Source organism: Bos indicus, chromosome 7 (genome assembly GCF_029378745.1).
Source record: "Bos indicus isolate NIAB-ARS_2022 breed Sahiwal x Tharparkar chromosome 7, NIAB-ARS_B.indTharparkar_mat_pri_1.0, whole genome shotgun sequence".
Taxonomy (NCBI): Eukaryota; Metazoa; Chordata; class Mammalia; order Artiodactyla; family Bovidae; genus Bos; species Bos indicus.
Window position 1 is genome coordinate 15,447,660 of NC_091766.1, and position 13,153 is coordinate 15,460,812.

At 45.6% G+C, this 13,153-nt stretch overlaps 1 long non-coding RNA gene across 1 annotated transcript; it reads left to right on the forward strand.

Annotated features, from left to right (window-relative positions):
• The first annotated feature begins 520 nt into the window (after positions 1–520).
• Positions 521–9,720, forward strand: LOC139184081 (uncharacterized). The gene is made up of 3 exons (XR_011567530.1): positions 521–1,510; positions 6,063–6,109; positions 7,584–9,720. It is a non-coding gene; the product is annotated as an uncharacterized lncRNA (long non-coding RNA).
• The last annotated feature ends 3,433 nt before the right edge of the window (positions 9,721–13,153 follow it).

Here is a 13,153-nt window from a genome sequence, read left to right on the forward strand (position 1 = left end):
GGGATCTTCCCAACCGAGGGATTGAACCCAGGTCTCTTGAGTCTCCTGCATTGGCAGATGGATTCTTTACCACTGGCACCACCTGAGAAGCCCCATTATATATATGCTGCTGCTGCTGCTAAGTCGCTTCAGTCGTGTCCGACTCTGTGGGACCCCATAGACGGCAGCCCACCAGCCTCCCCCATCCCTGGGATTCTCTAGACAAGAACACTGGAGTGGGTTGCCATTTCCTTCTCCAAAGCATGAAAAGTGAAAAGTGTAAGTGAAGTCGCTCAGTCGTGTCCGACTCTTAGCGACCCCATGAACTGCAGCCCACCAGGCTTCTCCATCCATGGGATTTTCCAGGCAAGAGTACTGGAGTGGAGTGCCAGGGCCTTCTCCGCATTATATATATAGTAATGTGTATTTGTTTATTGAGATAAGATCTTTAAAGAGGTCGTTGAGTTAATATGAGGTCCAGTTAAGACAAAGCCACCCCGGGCTTAGAGGTGCCAGTGGGTAAAGATGAGAATCTCGGGCACTGGGATCACCATGCCACCTTGCGCGATGCAGACGGGAGGAGGGCAGGGCCAGACATCAACGGAAGCCACTGCGCTTGCGCTAAAAACCCATTCGGAAAAGCTTCCCAAAGTGGGAGGGGAGAACCCACGCCAGGAACCTGCTCTGAGGATTCAAGCCACAGAGTAAGGTCTCAAGGTAACGGAGGAAATGGTTACTAGTTGAGGGCTGGACTGCCCTGACCTCAGCCTTCCGAGCTGAGCTTCAGGCATCTCCTCCCTCCTGCGTCTTTCAGATTTATATCCGTAGAGGGACGAATGACCTTGGGCTGCCCTTTTGGAGCAGCATGGAAGGAAAAAAAAAAAAGGAAGAAAAAAAGAATCCAGGTCCAACATTCCCAACGTTGTATTTGTCTGTTTACATATCTGGGTCCCCAAAATATTTGAGTTTGTGATGACAGGGACTGCGTCTGTCTTGTTTGGCACAACGGTGGGCATACAAGCGGCGCTCAATGGATGCTCTTTGAATAAAAAATTGAATGAATTAGTGAGTGAGCAGATGCCACCCATCAGTAAGAAGCCTTGACTTTGGGCTCAAGAGACAGACCTTCACATCTCATCTGCGGGGGCTGAGACACGGAGCTTACCCCACTGTGCCTCTGGTTTCCTCTCTGTGAAATGAGTGTCGTAACAGCACCCACCTCCAGGGATGGGAGGAAAGCATCCAGACCATTTGCCAAGCACCTGGCATGGAATAAGATCTCCAAGAAGTGTCTACACCAACTCGCTCAAATCTTTTAAGAGAGAACCACAGAAAAAAGGTCCGAATGCAGCCAACAAAGGAAATTCCTGTGCTGGGCGGGACTGTTTTCCATGACCCCTGAAGTCCTAGCTCAGTTTCGGGTCAGAGCTGTTTTTTGTTTCCACAGATCAGCTCTCACTCGCGTGGTCCAAGATGAGGTCGTGATTTCCAACATCCCTGCCAGGCTCAGCAAGGAGCATCTGCTGAGATGGTGAGAAAACCCTCCCGGGAATGCAGAAGCCTGTCCTCAAGTCCCCTCCCCCACCACCCCGTCACCTTTGACAGTCATAACATCCCTCCATTTTCTTCACAATTTCTTCTGCGTGCCAAAGGAATCCATGCTCACTCTAGACAAGTTGCGAACATTTTTTCAGAGAAAAACTACATAAGAAAAGAAAAAAAAAAGTTGCCCCAAAGTCCAACAAGGCTGACATTTTTTTGAATTTCCTTCTGGTCATTTTTCCATACAGAACAGGTAACTGTGCTAATTTTTCAAAAGATGAGATTATTCTGAACGCACAGCTTTGGAACCTGCTATGGAACCTGCAGAAAGAGAAAGGGGGACAGAGGATGAGATGCTTAGAGAACATCACCCAGTCAATGGACGTGAATTCGAGCAAACTCTGGGCGAGGAACCTGGCATGCTACAGTCCTTGGCGTTGCAAAGAGTCAGACACAACTTAGCAACTGAACAACGTGTCCTCTGGCAATACGTAGGGATTTTTCTACTTGGGTTTTCTCCATCACTGAGCCTCCAAGGCTATGGTGGATTTCATACTTTATGATAAGAAAGACTGGGACTTCCCTGGTGGTTCAGTCACTAAGATTCCAGGCTCCTATTGCAGGGGACGTGGGTTTGATCCCTGGTCTGTGAACTAAGATCCCACATACCTCTCGAGCACAGCCAAAAACAAGACAAAAGCTAAGAAAAACTATATTCGTGAGGGAAAGGACGGATGTTGTTCAGCTGCTAAGTCATGTCTGACTCTTTGTGATCCCAGGGACTGCAGCACACCAGACTTCCCTGTCCTTCACTGTCTCCCAGAGTTTGCTCAGACTCATGTCCATTGAGTCGGTGATGCCATCCAACCAGCTCATCCTCTGTCATCCCCTTCTCCTCCTGCCTTCATTCTTTCCCAGCATCAGAGTCTTTTCTAATGAGTCAGATCTTCACATCAGGTGGCCAAAGTATTGGAGCTTCAGCTTTAGCATCAGATCTTCCAGTGAATATTCAGGGTTGATTTCTTTTAGGATTGACTGGTTTGATCTCCTGCTGTCCAAGGAACTGTCAAGAGTCTTCTCCAGCACCACAATTCGAAAGCATCAATTCTTTGACGTTCAGTCTTCTTTATGGTCCAATACTCACATTGCTACATGACTACTGAAAAAACCATAGCTGTGACTATGTGGACATTTGTCAGCAAAGTGATGTCACAGGTGGTCAACAAGGCATCTATGTGGTGGTTAAGACTGAGGCCCTGGAGTCAGATTCTGGCCCCTACCACTTTCTGAATCAGTGGGAGTGTTTTAATCTTTGGGCCTCATTTTTCCCATCTGTAAAATGGGGATATATTAACCCACTTTTAAAAAATATTTATTTTTATTTTACTTATTTGGCTGTTCCGGGCCTCAGTTGTGGCATGTGAGATCTTTAGTTGCAGCATGTGGGATCTAGTTCCCTGACCAGGAATGGAACCTGGGTTCCCTGAACTGGGAGCATGCAGTTTTCTGGACCACCAAGAAGATCCCTATATTAGGCCAGTTAATCTCACAAGTCTGGATCCCACAAGAGTCAACAGCAGAGAAAGGTTTCCATGTCTTAAAAACATAAACTTAGCGTTCACAGTGCACCAGGCTCTGTGCTAAGCTCTTTTTTTTTAATTTTTAATTTTACTTATTTATTTATGTTTGGCTGTGCTGGGTCTTCTTAAGCTTTACATGGACTTTCTCTAGGTGCAGCGAGCAGGGGCTACACTTTTTTTGTGGCTCGAGGGCTTCTTATGGAGATGGTTTCTCTTGTTGTGGAGCACAGACTCTAGGAGTACAGGCATCAGCAGTTGCAGAACACAGGCTTAGTCGCTTTGCAGCATGTGTGATCTTCCTGGACTGCGGATCGAACCACTGTCCCCTGCATTATCAGACAAATTCTTGTCCAGTGCTTCACCAGGGAATTCCTCCATGTTCTTAAGGACCACACCACACTGCCTTCCTAGCAAGTTATGTAAATCACACCTTCAATACTGTATTACTTATATAACACCTCAAAACATGCATCCAGCGTTGTCTGCTTTGCCATGATTCACTGTATCCAGCCTATGTGCTTTATGGAGTTTTCTGTATTTGTGTTTTAGATCCTGATTTCAAAAAGTTTTTAAAATAAATTTATTTTCATTTATTTTACAAAGTGCAAAGCATCTGGGTTTTTTTTTTTTGCTCCAAAAACAGATGCCATTATCAGATTTTTTTTTAAGTTTCTCAATGATTTTATTTTGTTTTGCGAGAGCTCATTTAGTAAAGAATCCACCTGCAATGCAGGAGACCCTGGCTTGACTCTAGGTGGGGAAGATCCGCTGGAGAAGGGATAGGATAGTCACTCCAGTGTTCTTGGGCTTCCCTTGTGGCTCAGCTGGTAAAGAATCCACCTGCAATGAGGGAGACCTGGGTTTGATCCCTGGGTTGGAAAGATCTCCTGGAGAAGGGAAAGGCTACCCACTTCAATATTGTGGCCTGGAGAATCCCTAGGTTGCAAAGAGCCAGACACAACTGAGTGAGTTTCACTTTCATTTCTTTCTCTATTGAAGTATAGTTGACTTACAGTATTATATTAGTTTCAGGTGTACAATATAGTGATTCAATATTTTTACGGGTTACACTCCAGTTAAAGTGATTACCAAATACTGGACATTTTTACTTAATTAATTTTAAATTTGCAAAGTTTTAGGCTTGCAGAAAAGTTAAATGGAAAGTACAGTTCTCATATATCTCCTCTCTCCCTGCTCCATTGGCTTTATTATTAACGTCTTACATTAGTGTGGTAACTTTATTGCAACTGATGAACTAATACTGATAACACTATTATCAGCTGAAGTCCACAGTTCACATTCAGGTTCACTCTTGGTATTGGACATTCCGTGGGTTTTGACAAATCCACAGTGTCCTGCATCTGCAAGTACAGCACCATAAAGAACAATTTCATTACCCTCAAACCCTCACTTGTTTCTCCCTCTACCTCCCACTCCCCACTCTCCCTGAATCCCTGGTACCCAATGACTTTTTTTTTTTTTGGTCATGCCTTGCAGGATCTTAATTTTTTGATCAGGAATCGAACTCACATGCCCTGCGTTGAAAGCGTCCACCACTGGACAGCCAGGGACTTATTGTGAATTGTGTTCTCCTGGGGATTCTTTTGATACCTCTAGTTGGGCTGGTCTCCGGCGGCCTTCTTGGTGGCTCAGACGGTAAAGAATTTGCCTGCAGTGTAAGAGACTTGAGTTCGATGCCTGGGTTGGGAAGATCCCCTGGAGAAGGGAATGGGAACCCACTCCAGTATTCTTGCCTGGGAAATCCCATGGACAAAGGAGCCTGGAGGGCTACAGTCCATGGAGTCGAGAAGAGTTGGGGGATTCTTTAAGTTTTGTGGCTCATTTCTTCTGCCGTGAGAAAAAAGGGTAGCCCCACCCACCCCTGAGAGGAGTGTCTGGGGGAAGGCCTGATACAGACAAGGAAGTCCGATGGACAATAATTTATTTATTTATTTTTGGCTGAACTGGATCTTCTCTGCTGTGCCTGGGATTTCTCTAGTTGCAGTGCTCAGGCTTCCCATTGTGGTGGCTTCTCTTGTTTTGGAGCACTGGCTCTAGGCATGCCAGCTTCAGTAGTCGTGGGATGTGGGCTTGGTAGTTGTGGTGCACGGGCTTAGCTGCCCCCTGGCATGTGGAATCTTCCCAGACTGGGGATCAAACTGGTGTCCCCTGCATTGGCAAGTGGATTCTTAACTACTGGACCGCCAGGGGAGTCCTCTGAGCAATGATTTCTTATCGTGAGATGGAAGGTTTGCAATAATTGGAAGATGTGGAAGGCTGGGCATTGCATTAATTTGCTCATTCAATAAGCATTTATTGAATACCTACTGTGTGCTAGGCACTTTTCTGGTCCCTGAGGACACAGCAGGGCCTTGTAAGGCATGAAGAAGACTTTGGTTTCGTTGACTTAAAAAATTTCACATTAGAGTTATGAGTTAACTTTTATTTGGCAAAATGAGGACTGCAGCCCATGAGATACCTCTGAGATATCTGCTCCAAAGAGGTTATGGGGGAAAGTGAAAATGAAAGTTGCTCAATCATGTCCGACTCTTTGTGACCCCATGGACTATACAGTCCATGGAATTCTCCAGGGCAGAATACTGGAGTGGGTAGCTTTTTCCTTCTCCAGGGGATCTTCCCAACCCAGGGATCAAATCCAAGTCTTCCACATTGCAGGCGGATTCTTTACCAGCTGAGCCACAAGGGAAGCCCTAGAATACTGGAGTGGGTAGCTTATCCCTTCTCCAGCGGATCTTCCCAACCCAGGAATCGAACCAGGGTCTCCTGCATCGCAGGCGAGGTCTCCTACATCTCCTGCATTGGCAGGTGGGTTCTTTACCACTAGCACTGCCTAGGCTTCTCCTAAGTGTCTTGAATTGCCCTTCCTTGAGAAGTGATGGAGGCAGGGTCCACCCACCATTAAGATCATTCAAAACTCAATCATTTTCCCCTACTTTCCAGGTCCATCCCCTGTTATCTCGCACCTGGGCCAGTGCTATCATCAGAAGGTCAGTATATATGTGATTTTGGTGATGGGGGACTACATGCCATCAGGCACATATTTTTTTCCAGAAGTTTCTGCTGGTCTCGTGACGCTTTCTGCTAGGGAAGTCAAGGAACAGTCGTCCCCATGAAGCATTTTAGTGCTTTTTATAAATATGAGGAGATACAAGAATTGGACTCACAAAATCAGCTCCTAATAAATATCTGACTATCTGAACTATCTCTCGCCAGTTTTTCCCCGAGCACACAGTGCCTCATTTCTGCTCTCCACCCAAAATCCTTTCAGGAGGTGTTGAAAGGAGCTGCTGACTTAATCCTTGCAGAGGTAGAGGGCAAGTGACAATCTGTAGCTGACAGCTTTGCTCTTAGTAAGGTGGGAGCCACTGGGTGTTCAGAACAGGATGGACCTAAATGACTCAGTTGCTCACAGGCGCCCTCTGGTAGCGAGAACTCACTGTGGCATGAGGGGCGGAGCCAAGAGTCCAGGGAGGAGGTGACAGTACTGGCCCAGGTACGAGATGACAGGGGATGGACGTGGAGTGAAGGGGAAAATGGTCAAGTTTTGAATGATCTTAATAGTGGGTGGGTCCTACCTCCATCACCTCTCAAGGAAGGGCAATTCAAGACACTTGCTGCTGCTGCTAAGTCACTTCAGTCCTGTCTGACTCTGTGTGACCCCATGGACGGCAGCCCACCAGGCTCCCCCATCCCTGGGATTCTCCAGGCAAGAACACTGGAGTGGGTTGCCATTTCCTTCTCCAATGCATGAAAGTGAAAAGTGAAAGTGAAGTCACTCAGTCATGTCTGACTCTTAGTGACCCCATGGACTGAAGCGTACCAGGCTCCTCCGTCCATGGAATTTTCCAGGCAAGAGTACTGGAGTGGGGTGCCATCAAGACACTTAGGAGAAGCCTAAGTGACCCTAGCTGTAAAGAACCTCCCTGCCAACGCAAGAGATGTAAGAGGGGCGATTTCATCCTTATGTTGGGAAGATCCCCTGCAGGAGGAAACGCCCATTCACTCCAGTGTTCTTGCCTGGAGAATTTCATGGACAGAGGAGCCTGGCAGGCTACAGTCCATGATGTTGCAAACAGTTGGACACTACTGAGCGAATGAGCATACTAAGGACAGACTGTAACATTTCTGACCCTCCCTTTCTACCAGCGGCTGCAGTTGGGTCCTTCCTGCAGGGACCCCCTCTGAATATCAGTCAGTTGGCTGTCTTGGCTGTGGGGTCTCAACTCAGGTGCCTACCTGGCCCTGCCTAGCTGGAGGGAGGTGGGGGCACGCCTGCAAACTAGAAGTTGACCCCACACCCCACTCATTAAGGATACCACAGACATTCATTTCAGCCACGTGTGTCTGTGTATAGCGGCGAGTGCAGTTCCAGCATAGTCGCATCTCTGGATTTCCCAAGAGAAACCCCAAATCCAGATGTTCGATTGAAAAAAGTTTTAATTTTTTTCCTTTTATTTTTAGAGCTGAGGCCACCAGCAAGATCTGTTCCGAGAAAGAAGAGGACCCCTCCCTGGACCTGGACTCTTTTCCCAAACCTTGCGTTTCTCATTCCCACCAGCAGCTGAAATATCTGCTGCCGGCCACCCACTGTTTCCGGCCTGTGTTAGTTTCCTACGGCTGCCATAAATTACCGTAAGCTGGGTGGTTTGAAGCAATAGAAAGATATTCTCGCTCTACTCTGGAGGCCAGACGTCTGAAAACAAGGTACTTCCAGGGCAACGTGCAACCCCATGGACGGTAGCCCGCCGGGCTCCTCCATCCATGGGACTCTCCAGGCAAGAATACTGGAGTGGCTGCCGTTTCCTTCTCCAGGGGATCTTCCCAACCCAGGGATCGAACTCGTGTCTCCCTTATCTCCTGCACTGCAGGTGGATCCTTTACCTGCTGAGCCACTGGGGACGCCCCCACACTGCTTCCCAGAACTCTGAGAAAGAGTCCTTTCGTCCTTCAGCATTTGTTGGCTCCTGGCAGGCCTTGGCTTGTGGCTACATCAGCCCAAGCTCTGCCTCCATCTTTACATGGCCTTCTCCTCTCTCTGTGTCCAAATCTCCCCTCACCCCAACTCTTTTTTAATAAGGAAGCTAGTCATTGATTTTTTTAATATAATTTTTAAATATTTATTTATTTTTGGCTGCAGTGGGTCTTTGTTGCTGCATGAGGGTTTTCTTCTAGTTGCCATGAGAGGGGCCTTCTCTCTAGTTGTGGTGTGTGGGCTTCTCATTGCAGTGGCTTCTCTTGTTGCAGATCACGGGCTCCAGAGTGCTTGGGCTTCAGTGGTCGTGGTTTCAGTAGATGCCCTAGGGCATGTGGAATCCTCCCAGGCCAGGGATCGAACCCACGTCCCCTGCATTGGCAGGCAGATTCCCAACCACTGGACTACCAGGACAGTCCTATTTCTGTTTTGTAAATAAGTTCCTTTGTATCATTTTTTTAGATTCCATGTATAAGTGACATCATGTGATATTTGTCTTTCTATGTCTGACTTACTCCACTTAGTATGATAATCTCAGGTTGCATCCATGTTGCTGCAAATGGCATAATTTCCTTCTTTTTGATGGCTGAGTGGTATTCCAATGAATATATGTACCACATCTACTTTATCCATTCATGTCTTGCCCATTGTATGAGTTTGACTTTTTTGAAGATCTATAACTGTCTAAGACTAGAGTTAAATTTATGATTAGAATGAGCCTTTAAAGGATATTCACAATTTTTAAAAAAGATGACAGTTCTGGGTAGTAGTGCCTGAGGGCTTGCCCATTGCATGGAAAGCTTTACAATGACCCTGGGAAGCAGATGTTGTCCTTATCAGCGTGTGGCAGGTAAGGAAACTGAGGCCAAGGCTTAAGTCATTTGGCTAGTGAGCGGGGACACTATGATCTGAACAAACCAAGAATTAGGGCCTAAACCTCTGACCATATGGCCTTCCTCGAGGATTCCCAGTAAATTCCATCTGACTACTGAAGTTTGGGGGCTTCTCGGGTAATGCAGTGATAAAGAATCTGCTTGCTAATGCAGGAGACCAAGGAAACACGGGTTCGATCCCTGGGTCGGGAAGACCCCCTGAAGGAAGAAATGGCAACCTGCTCCAGTAGTCTTGTCTGGGGATTCCCATGGACAGAGGAGCTTGGTGGGCTGCAGTCCAGGGGGTCACAAAGAGTCAGACATGACTGAACGCAACACACACACACACACACGCACCATCTGGGGAAAATCCAAGTGTTTCTGCGTTAATCCCACTCCTAGGCATGTATTCAGAAGTACTCATAATTTGAAAAGATACGTGCATCCCAGTGTTCATGACAACGCTATTCACAGTAACCAAGATGTGGAAACAACCTGTGTCCATCGGCAGATGGATGCAGAAAGAAACCGTGGTGCATATATACAATGGAATACTGCTCCGCCATAAAAAAGAACAAAATGATGCCATTTGCAGCAACATGGATGGATCTAGAGAGCGCCCTAATGAGTGAAATAAGTCAGACAGAGAAAGACAGATGTCATATATCATTTATACGTGGAATCTAAAAACAAAAGTACAAATGACCTTATTAACAAAACAAATAGAGTTGCAGATGTAGAAAGCAAATTTTGGTTACAGGGGTGGAAGAGGGGGAGGGATAAACTGGGAGACTTGGATTGATATATACACACTGCTATATATAAAATAGATGGACTTCCATGGTGGCTCAGAAGGTAAAGAATCTGCCTGCAAATCAGGAGACACAGGTTCGATCCCTGGATTGGGAAGATCCCCTGGAGAATGGGATAGCTACCCACTCGTATTCTCGTCTGGGAAATCCCGTGGACAGAGGAGCCTGGTGGCTACTGTCCATGGCTCGCAAAGAGTCAGATGTGACTTAGCAACTCTGATTGGGGATCTAAGATCCCACAGGCCGAGGGTCACTTAAGCCTGTGGGCACCACAATTACTGATACCGTGCGCTGCAGCAAAGATGCTGCAGCTGAGGCCTGACACGGCCAAATAAATAAATAAAAATAAATAAATACTAAAAAATAGATAGCTAATAAAGACCTACTGTATAATACAGGGAATGCTACTCTATATGCTGTAATGACCTAGATGAGAAAAGAATCTAAAAAAGAGTGGTATATGCGTAACTGATTTACTTTGTTGTATAGCAGAAAAATTAAAACTGTCTTTTTAAAATATAATTTTATTGGCATATAGTTGATTTACAGTGTTGTGTTAGTTTCTGCTGTGCTAAGTCACATCCGACTCTTTGCAACCCATGGACTCCAATACTTTGGCCAACTGATGTGAACAGCTGACTCATTGGAAAAGACCCTGATGGTGAGAAAGATTGAAGACAGGAGGAGAAGGGGACCACAGAGGATAAGATGGTTGGATGGCATCACCGACACGATGGACATAAGTTTGAGTAAGCTCCTGGAATTGGTGATGGACAGGGAGGCCTGGCGTGCTGCAGTCCGTGGGGTCGCAGTCGGACACGACTGAGCAACTGAAGTGAACTAAAGGTGGAATTCACATAACATCCAATTAACCACGCTAAAGTGTACAATTCTGTGGCATTCAGTACATTCATAATATTGGGCCACCCCACCCCTATCTAGTTCCAAAACATTTTTACCACCCAAAAGGAATCATGCCCCCAGAAAGCAGTCAATCCCATTCCCTGCCTCCCATGAGCCCTCGGCAATGACAAATATGCTTTGTCTCTATGGATTTGCCTATTCTGGACATTTTCTATAAATAGAATCAGACAATACGTGGCATTCTGGGTCTGGCTTCTTTCATTCGGCGTGCTATTTTAGAGGGTTTATCCCCATCGTAGCATGTATCAGAGCCTCATATACCTTTTTAAGACTGAATAATATTACACGGTATGGATGGATCACTATTTGTTTAAATATGTATTCCATACAGACACGTGGCTCTGTACTTTATTTCTTCACTTAAGAGACCATGGTACGTCCCTGGTTATCCAGTGATTAAGAATCCGCCTGCCAATGCAAGGAACACGGGTTAGATCCCTGGTCCGGGAAGATCCCACGTGCCGTGGAGCAACAACTAAGCCTGTTCGACACAGCTGCTGAAGCCCAAGAGCCCTAAAGCCCATGCTCCACAACGAGAGAAGCCACTGCAAAGAGAAGCCTGTGCACCCAACTGGAGAGTAGTCCCCACTCGCCACAACTGGAGAAAGCCTACATGAAGCGATGAAGACATAGAGCAGCCAAAAATAAACTAAAAGGAAAAGAAAAAAATAGAGAGAGACTATGATTTGAAGCTCTCATTTCAAAACCAAATTCCTTTTGTTACTTCTTCATTTCCTCAGCTGCAGAATATAACTTCTGTCTTATCTCAGGCTGTCATAGCAAAATAGCATAGTCTGGGTGGCTTAAACAATAGACATTTATTTTCTCACAGTTTTAGAGGCTGGAATCCAAGATCGACATGCCAGCGTTGGTTTCTAGTGAGGTCTCTCTCCCTGGATTGTGAATCAATATGAATTTTTGTGGAGGAGAGGACACAAATCAGTCCCTAACACTTTCCTATCGTTGGACCATGCCATACTTAAGCAGCCCCCTTGTGAAGGTATTTAGGTTATTTCTAATCATTCACTAACTCAAACTAGGCTTTAGAGCAAGTGTTGGCAAAACTACAGCCTACCACCTGTTTTTGTACATAACATTTTGGCATGTGGTCACACCCATTCGTTTACATGTATTTACATATTGCTCATTTATACACTGTGTAGGCTTCAACAGCGGAGTGACAAGGGAGAAACATTTATTCTCTGGCCCTTTCCAGAAAAGATTTGATCACTCACGTAGAGAACAAACGTGTGGATGCCAAGGGGGTAAGGGGAATAGGATGAATTGGGAGATTGGGATGGACAGACGTTCACTATTGATACTGTGTATAAAATAACTAAGGAGAATCTACTGTGCAGCACAGGGAATTCTACCCAGTGCCCTATAATGAGCTAAATGGGAAGGAAGTCCAAAACAGAGCAGGTATATGTATTGCTGTTGTTCTTTAGTCACAGTCATGTCCGACTCTTTGCAACCCCATGGACTGTGGCCTGCTAGGCTTCTCTGTCCAGGGGATTTTTCCAGGCAAGAATACTGGAGTGGGTTGGCATTTCCTCCTCCAGGGGATCTTCCTGAACCAGGTACTGAACCCATGTCTCCTACATTAACAGGTGGATTCTTTACCGCTGAGCCAAATATATGTATATGTATATGTATGGCTGATTTGCTTTGCTGTACAGTGGAAAGACAAGATTGCAAAGCAACTATACTCCAATAAAAACTAAAAGAAAAGAAAAATTAAAAAAGCAAGGTTTTGTTAACTACCGGTCTATATGCATCTGAATAAATCTGTTGTAGAAATTCCTATGGGGGAATATCTGCTCCCCACAATCCATATGCTTTAAAAAGTCCTGAGAATTCTGTTATTGCTATTGATGACAAATACATCAATTTAAGCACAGTTCATAGACCAACATGGGCTACTGATATAAATGCTGTGTGTGTAAGACATTGTCTCCTTTTTTATAAACATTTAAAAAATTTATTTTTAATCTGACACTGTTTTCTTGAAAATCGTGCTTTTCCAAAACTTCTAAAATATAAGGAAGGAGACCAAGCATGTGGAGAAATACATTACGACTCTCAGCACACCCTGTGTATGTATGTGTGTTAGTTGATCAGTCGTGTCCAACTCTTTGGGATCCCATGGACTGTGGCTCTCCATGCTCCTCTGTCCATGGAATTCTCCAAGCAAGAATACTGGAGTGGGTAGCCATTCCCTTCTCTGGGGGATCTTCCCCACTCAGGGATCGAACCCAGGTTTCCTGTGTTGCAGGCGAATTCTTTACTGTCTGAGCCACCAGGGAAGCCCCTCAACACACCCCAAGCCCTGTAATTAAGGATATACTAGAGTGACTCTTGTTCTTCTACCATGGTATTTCAGTGTCCTCCTAATCGCTCTGTTCTATCCCTGGGTTCTATTCTTCAAGGGGAATTTTTCACTGTTTTCTA